At 38.8% G+C, this 9,122-nt stretch overlaps 1 pseudogene; it reads left to right on the top strand.

Moving 5' to 3' along the window:
- Positions 1-732: 732 nt before the first annotated feature.
- LOC148773074 (heat shock transcription factor, Y-linked-like) lies at positions 733-8,046 on the top strand (annotated as a pseudogene).
- The last annotated feature ends 1,076 nt before the right edge of the window (positions 8,047-9,122 follow it).

Raw genomic sequence — 9,122 nt, forward strand, 5'->3', positions numbered from 1 at the left:
TGACCTGCCATTCTTGGGTGGCCCCACACAGCATGGCTTAGTTTCATTGAGTTAGACAAGGCTGTGGTCCGTGTGATCAGATTGACTGTTTTTCTGTGATCATGATTTTAATGTGTCTGCCCTCTGACACCCTCTTGGGTTTCTCTTAACTTGGTTGTGGGGTATCACTTCATGTCTGCTCCAGCAAAGCACAGCCATTGCACCTTAACTTGGACGAGGGGTGTTTCCTCACGGCTGCCCCCTCCTGATTTTGAACGTGGAGAAGATCCTCTCGGCCCTCCTGTGCCCGCACTGCCAGTGCCACTTGGATATGTGATAGCTCCTCTCGACCGACAGTCCTGCCCTCAGGAGTGGGTAGCTCATCTCAGCCACCGCCGAGAAACACTTTTATTTCAGAAACCAAATAGATTTACCGATGTGATTTATCTACATAAAAATTCATTAGGAATGAGATTTTGCAGGCTTATGGTTTTGGTTGCTATTTATGTAAGGAGACTGTATTTTAAGATTATGCTGAAGTAAACACTGGTTGAATATTACGCTTCATTTGCTAGGAGACCAGTAACTTTGTGATGTAACAGGCACCTGTCCATCGCTAGGAGACCAGTGACTTTTTGAACCACTGTGATGGTCTAGGGAGTTTCTCTCTTTAGGACAGCCAAGCAGCATTTGAATTTGCAGTGTGTAAAATAAAAAAAGTGAGAAACGTGTCTGAATAAAGATTTTTCTGAGATGGCACATATTTCTTCAGAAATTCAAGATGTGCCTCCTAATGATGAATGCCCTGGTTCAGAAACCTCCATCAGACCTTTGTATGATTATGCAGTTGCTGGGGATTCGGTTTTGCGATCTCTTATTCAAGAATATGCTTTTCAGGCTTTGTCTGATGAAGTTCTGATGAAAAGGCCATGTTACATATTTTCTGTCTCTGAAACAGATGAGCTGAATGATTTTCTTTCACTCACTTTTCCACAAAAATGGTATAATATTGTTGAAAGTGTTCAATTTGAATCTATTTGGTGGGATGAGAGTGGCACTTGTATTTTGATCAATGAAGAACTTTTCAGGAAAGAATTCTTGGAAAGAAAGGCACCTTTCAGAATACTTGAAACCAATAAAATGAAAAGTTAAGTTTGACAGCTTAACCTTTATGGGTGCAGTAAAAAGCGACAACTTCTTCAAAGTTCTGCTTCACTATCTGACTTTCTGGAAGAAGAAAACAACATCTCTCTTTCGAGTAAGGTATCCCAAAATTTTCACTTATTGGCAATATGTAAGATTAAATCATGTGACCTAGAAAGCATGTTACCATATGTAGCTAAAACAGAATTTAAAATTGAGATAGTAAATTGTTGAAAAAGCTTTATCTTTTGAAGTTGAGAACAGGAGGAGGATATAGTATTTGATATTTAACAAATTTTCCAGTCAACTGGAAACAAGATATGAGTCTTCAAGAAATTTAAAGTGGCATTTACTCTATATATACAACATATTTTTCGTTTAAAAGCATAATTGTTCTACCAAGTTAGTTGTTAAAACTAATCTGGAGGCGTTTTATTTGATGCAATTTAATTGGTATCATTAAAGGTATATATTTTTTTCTTTTTTAAATTTATTTAATTAGAGGCTGATTACTTTACAATATTGTACTGGTTTTGCCATACATTGACATGAATCTGCTCTGGGTGTACATGTGTTCCCCATCTAGAACCCCCTCCGACCTCCCTCCCCATCCTATCACTCTGGTTCATCCCATGACACCAGCCCCGTGCATCATGTATCATGCATCAAACCTGGACTTGTGATTCGTTGCACATGTGATAATATACATGTTTCAATGCCATTCTCCCAAATCATCCCACCCTCGCCCTCTCCCACAGAGTCCAAAAGATTGTTCTATACATCTGTGTCTCTCTTGCTTTCTGATGTACAGGGTTATCATTATCACCTTTCTAATTTCCATATATATGTGTTAGTATAATATATTGGTGTTTTTCTTTCTCCCTTACTTCATTCTGTAAAATAGGCTCCAGTTTCATCCCCATCATTGGAACTGATTCAAATGTATCGTTTTTAATATACACCTTTGTTTATATGCACCATAGCTTTTTTATCCATTCAGCTGCAGATTACATCTAGGTTGCCTCCATGTCCTGGCTATTATAAACAATGCTGCGATAAATTTTGGAGTACATGTGTTTCTTTCTATTCTGGTTTCCTCGGTGTGTATGCCCAAGAGTGTGTATGCTGGATTGCATGGCAGCTCTGTTTCTAGATTTTTAAGGAATCTCCACACTGTTCTCCATAGTGGTTGTGCTGTTTGCTTTCCCACCAAGAGTGTAAGAGGGTTCCCTTTTCTCCACACCCTCTCCAGCATTTATTGCTTGTAGATTTTGGATAAAAGCCGTTCTGACTGGAGTGAAATAGTACCTCACTGTGGTTTTGATTTGCATTTCTCTGATTATGAGTGATGTCGAGCATCTTTTCATGTGTTTTTTAGCCATCTGTATGAAGGAATAAACTTTTATAGTTTAGCTTTTATGGCAGTTTTACCTTGGTTTATAAAAAAACTAAATAATTGTATCCTTTGACTTTAGTTACAGATCTACTATAATCCACATTTCAAAAGAGGCTATCCTCAACTTTTAGTAAGAATAAAAAAAAAGAGTTGGGATGAACAATGTGTCTGCAATATCTTCATTAGTTCGAGATTGCAAGAAGCATGTTAAAGCAAGTGTCAACATAGATGGTCGTAACTCTGATTTTCTTCATGAAACTAGTGGAGAGAGTACATTTTCAGCCTCCACCAGTTTAAGTGTGACTTTCATGCAAAAGACTCACACCAGCCAGATGGTCCCTAATACAAGAGATATAGCTCTGTGTGATTTACAGTCCCCATAATCAATATCAGTTAACCAAACAGAACAGATTTTGTAGGATCAACCTGCTGTTTTAAATCAGTTGAGCATTTTTAAGTAGCACTCACATAGCAGCTACACTCAGGTAAATGGACACGTTGAGGATTTGCCTACTACAGCTACATCTGCTTCTCAGAACCACATCGTATCTCCATTATAGAGCAGTTTTTATGAACTGAGGGTGGAGTATTCTAAGTTTCCAGATTAGATATTTTGATATGTCAGCACATGATAGTCTTTTTCGTAACCTTCAAAAGAGAAGCAACTCATGGCCTTCAGTGCCAACAATTACTTGTACATCTGCCTCTTTTCGTTCAAGTCAACTCATCAAGAATCATCATTATGTGAAAACTATGCTAATTAAAACGGACCTATCTAATAAATGTCAGATTATGGAGCCTAATGAAGAACTAAAAAGCCTCTTGTTGAAAGTGAAAGAGGAGAGTGAAAAGGTTGTCTTGAAGCTCAACATTCAGAAAGCAAAGATCATGGCATTTGGTCCCATCACTTCATGGGAAATAGATGGGAAAACAGTGGAAGCAGTGTCAGACTTTATTTTTTGGGGCTCCAAAATCACTACAGATGCTGATTGCAGATATGATTGAAAGACGCTTGCTCCTTGGAACGAAGGTTGTGATCGGCCTAGATAACACTGAAAAGTAGAGATATGGCTTTGTCAACCAGGGTCCGTCTAGTCAAGGCTATGGTTATTCCTGTGGTCATGTATGGATGTGAAAGTTGGACTGTGAAGAAAGCTGATCACCAAAGAATTGATGCTTTTGAAGTGTGGTGCTGGAGAAGTCTCTTGAGAGTCCCTTGGACTGCAAGGAAACCCAACCAGTCCATTCTAAAGGAGATCAGTCCTGGGTGTTCATTGGAAGGACTGATGCTAAAACTGAAACTCCAGTACTTTGGCCACTTCATGCGATGAGTTGACTCACTGGAAAAGACTCTGATGCTGGGAACGATTGTGGGCAGAAGGAGAAGGGGATGACCAAGAATGAGATAGCTGGATGGCATCACCGACTGGATGGACATGAGTTTGAGTGAACTCCGGGAGTTGGTGATGGACAGGAAGGCTTGGCGTGCTGTGATTCATGGGGTCACAAAGAGTCGGACACGACTGAGAGACTGACCTGAACTGAATGAACATTGAAATTTTGGGGGGAGATGTCAACGAATACCTACAATTCTTGTATTTGAACAGTAAAGTTACATGTTCATCTTCATAGTTTCATTTTCTTTTTACAAACGATGAAGAGAAAAATGAGGCTTTAATAAAATGTCCGACTATTTTACTGCACTGTTTTATAAACTCTTCAGAACAAGAAAACATTTGTTATGCATCCTAGGTCAATGACACCTGATCTAATATTTGTAAGTAAGAAAACGAGAACAAAGATAAAAGAGGTAATGGATGTAACGGGATTTCTGAAATCATCCCTGCTGAAATGAATGGGTATGTACATAAGGAGTGTATGGGTGAAGGAAGAGATACAAATAAAATTAAAACAATGGAAATGCACGGCATGTACCTTAGTGCATTCATAGTTACATTATATTCTATTAGATACTGGTATAGGCTTAAAAGAGTAGACAGCTTCAGTATAGAAATTCATTATGTAATTGAAAATATATAAAATGTTGATCATCAAAATCATGATCACCACTGTACTGTCACTGTGATACCAAAGACAGTATGACATAATCAGTGACTGGCACATGGTCAGCACAAGATATGTATATTACAAGTGATATTGTATAAAGTCATTTTTGCTCTACTGTCCTTAAATGAAAGTGAAAGTGAAGTAGCTCAGTCGTGTCCGACTCTTTGCGACCCCCATGGACTGTAGCCTACCATGTTCCTCTATTCATGGGATTCTCCAGGCCAGGATACTGGAGTGGGTTGCCATTTCCTTCTTCAGGGATCTTCCCGACCCAGGGATTGACCCCAGGTCTCCCACATTGCAGGCAGACACTTCACTGTCTGAGCCACCAGGGAAGATGCTATCCTTAAGGCACACCTTTATTTGCTGACACCAAAATTCCACCCTATATTTCCTAATGCATGTTTAGATGTTGCTTATCAGTTCCCACAGAGACAGAATAAATTCCTGGTGGTGACTGCAGCACATCAGTGTGATTAACAAGTTCTGTGAAGACATGGTATCTTTTTTCCTTAATAATTTCATTATCTTTCTCTTATACTGTGTTTCCGGAGCTACAATCACTCAACCTAATTTCAGTCATGCTAAGCCCCTTCTCACAATTTTGTCTCAACTCTTTTTTTGGGTTGGAAGGAACTATCATTTGCCCTCCTACCAAGTTGAGCCCAGATATCAGATCCTCAGTGTCTTTTGGGTCTAATTTCTGTATCTTTCATATCAGCTAAAATTAAAGCCTGCAAATGATACATTTTAAGTATTTACTGCTGCTGCTACTGCTAAGTCACTTCAGTCGTGTCCGACTCTGTGTGACCCCATAGACGAAAGCCCACCAGGCTCCCCCTTCCCTGGGATTTACTAGTTATCAATAAAGAAAGGTCGTAACCAATCAAATGCTATATACATAACTCAACATATTCCTATAGCCTTCCTTATTACCATAATTGGTCCTTTCCTCTTTACTGATAAATTTTTCCAAGTTGATAAATATTTGTTATATTACACGAATGTTAAATGTGGGAATTCATATCATAAAATGACTGCGCTCTCATGAAGTTTATAAGAACCCATTCTAAGCATGTAGTTTCAGGCCCCAGTGCCCTAACATTCAAGAGCAGTTGTGGAGACATGTATGAAAAAATGAAGCATTAATTTTAATAATCTAGAAAAGTCATGGAGTGAGCAAGGATTAATATCAATAGTTGTTCCCTAATATATTTCACAATGAAATACTCTAAACAAAGTGTCTGTTTGTTGGGCTATCCAGATATCATGAACACTACCTAGAAATCTTTGCAATCTCAAATTTGGGGTCATTCCTTTAGATGATGGTGGCAACATCAAGCCAGATCCCTGTTTTGGGATGGTTACCCACATAGGACATCACCAAGTTAAGTTCACTGCTCTCATTCTTGCAAATAATGAACAGTGAAATCCGTGGAATATCTGTGTAAATAAGGGAGTGATCCACAAACACACTTTTTCTTTCACTGAAAAATTACAGTCAATGTAGGTGAGAATGCCATGTTTAGAGAGGTGAGCATTTTGAAGCAATGGTAAGTGTTATTGAAACTGGTGTCCTTAGTTATGATTTCAGCCCAAAGTTCAACGCTCTTGTTTTAGATTTCAGGATTTTTATGAAACTAAAAGACTCTTACTCCTTGGAAGGAAAGTTATGATGAACCTAGATAGCATATAAAAAGCGGAGACATTACTTTGCCAACCAAAGTCTAGCCAGTCAAGGCTATGGTTTTTCCAGTGGTCATGCATGGATGTGAGAGTTGGACTGTGAAGAAAAGCATCAAAGAATTGATGCTTTTGAACTGTGGTGTTGGAGAAGACTCTTGAGAGTCCCTTGGATTGCAAGGAGATCCACCCAGTTCATTCTAAAGGAGATCAGTTTTGCTGTTCATTGGAATGACTGGTGTTAAAGCTGAAACTCCAGTACTTTGGCCACCTCATGCGAAGAGTTGACTCACTGGAAAAGACTCTGATGCTGGGACGGATTTGGGGCAAGAGGAGAAGGGGAAGACAGAGAATGAGGTGGCTGAATGGCATCACCGACTCGATGGACATGAGTTTGTGTGAACTCCGAGAGTTGGTGATGGACAGGGAGGCCTGGCATGTTCGCAAATTCATGGGGTCGCAAAGAGTCAGACAAGAATGAGCGACTGAACTGCCTAACTGACTGACGATGTAGTCAAATTTGCTTCCTTTGTATCAGTTCAGTTCAGTTCAGTCCAGTCGCTCAGTCGTGTCCGACTCTCCGTGACCCCATGAATCATGAATTCAATTTTCTTTCCTTTATTGTATTTACTTTATAATTGGTGCCTAAAATTGTAAAACTGAAAACAAAAAATTAAGTGAGGTAAATACAGAAGATTGGAGAAAAAAGTAGAAAAACTGATGGGACAAGGTCAGTGGATGAAATTGGATGCTTAAAATATAAAAAGCAAATGTGTCACTGAAGGGCCTAAAGAGGTCAATATGACTTCAATATTGTTACACTACAACATTATTTTCATTTTATCAAATCACAGAATATTTTTTGATGCAAAATACTCTAAGATCCCATGGGATGTAGAACAAAGTTCTATCGTTTGGAACATTCTGATTTAAAATGTCACTAGAATGAAATCATTTAACTACAAAATAGCTTCCAACATTAGGCCTAGAAACAGATAACAGAGAACTCTGTGCATTTCATAGGTGTCCTTCATGGGTCCTGTTTTCTTTTCCTTTCATAATTGTGTTTTGGGCATGTAAGATTGTGACTCTGCTTGTGTGTCTGTGTGTGTGTGTGTGTGTGTGTGTTTGTATCAGATTAAGAATGTGATTGTGAGTGTATGTCTGTTTTCTCTTTTGGACTTTTATGTTAGAGATTTTGGCTGAAGAAACGGCTAATTCAATATCATAAAGAGGTACAAATTAAAATGCCCATTCATCCACCTCATTAGAACTGGTTCAAATGCATTCCTTTTAATGGCTGAGTAATACTCCGTTGTGTATTTGTACCAAGGCTTTCTTATCTATTCATCTGCAGATGGACATCTAGGTTGCTTCCATGTCAAGTCTGCTTTAGTATTTCAAAGTACAAGACAAATGGATGAGTCACAAAAATTGAAAGCATTTAGACAATAACCAAGCTACTCCACCGTAACATACTTAAAATCTATGTCACTGTCACAATCAGCCCAGCAAAAGTTGAGAGGGGCCTTAGAAGTCTGTGATGTCTGGCAATAACAAAAACACCCACCCAATAATTTGGCAATACCAGAGAAGCTAAGTATATGCGTGGAGTTTCAACCAGGCCTTCCTATAATAGGATACTACTTTCCTATAGGAAGTGGCACACTCACCAATATGAATAACATTCTTAGGGATCAAAGAAACTAATGATGAAGTCTGTAATTCCATTCCTACATGGTAGAAGTGGCCTTCCCCCTTCAAAAGGGTATCAGTGAAAGAAGACAATTAAATAGAAGCAAGTGATAACATGGCCCACATACTTCTTAGATAAAATCTTAAATATCCAAACCGTACCACACTGATAAGATGATGACTATACAGGAATTCTGGTTTCAGCTCTGTGTGGCAATCATCATATAATGGTATTGAAATATGTATATTATCATATGTGCAAGGAATCACCAATCCATGTTTGATCCATGATATAAGATGCTCAGGCTGGTGTACTGGGATGAACCAGAGGTATGCAATGGGGAGGGAGGTGGGAGCTGGGTTCAAGATGGGGAACGCATGTACACCCGGGGCAGATTCAGGTCAATGTATGAAAAAATGAATACAATAGTGCAAAGTAATTAGCCTCCAATTAAAATAAATTAAAAAAAAATATGTATACTTGAGAGGCACTGATTGTGCAAATCTATTAAGGCAAAAGTCTTGAGATCTGATTCAAAGAGGAAGACTGTGTATTCCCTGTCTTCAGTTTTATGGTACTTCACATGCATTCACACAGTTCCACAATTCTTAAATTCATCTGAAGACAAAAAATGTGACATTAATAGAAGAGGAATTGTCTATTTACAGAGAAGGCAAGTAGCAAAGTTTAAATAGATAAAGTCTCCTACCTACATCCATGCTTCTTAATGTAACCCCATGTAAACCTTCCTAAGGGCAACTAGGATACACAAGTCAAAGATGTTTCTCCCAGGATTACAGAGTTTGGTTGAGAAGATATAAGTTTGCTTAACTCTCACCTCATCCTTAAAATCAAATATCAGCCTTTAACACATCAGAAGATGGGAAGCTCTAGCAGATACTTTTACAGACAATACCTCCTTCTGCCTAAGACCAAGATGTAGATCCAAGTGGCAGGTGGAATGAGGTTTCCATCTTAAGATACCACATGACTCCGCAGGAGTTCTCCTTTTCTGGGAAGCTCTCCAAATACATTGTGAGAAGTACAATGTGAGGGAGGAAAAGAAGGAAACTGACAAGAGCTTTGTTCTTTCTAAATGTCCTGAATATCACTTATCATCTCAGGTACAATGGCAGGCTTAACATGTTATCTAAACTA

Source organism: Moschus berezovskii, chromosome Y, assembly GCF_049115385.1.
Source record: "Moschus berezovskii isolate FMDL1 chromosome Y, NW_MosBer_1.0, whole genome shotgun sequence".
NCBI lineage: Eukaryota > Metazoa > Chordata > Mammalia > Artiodactyla > Moschidae > Moschus > Moschus berezovskii.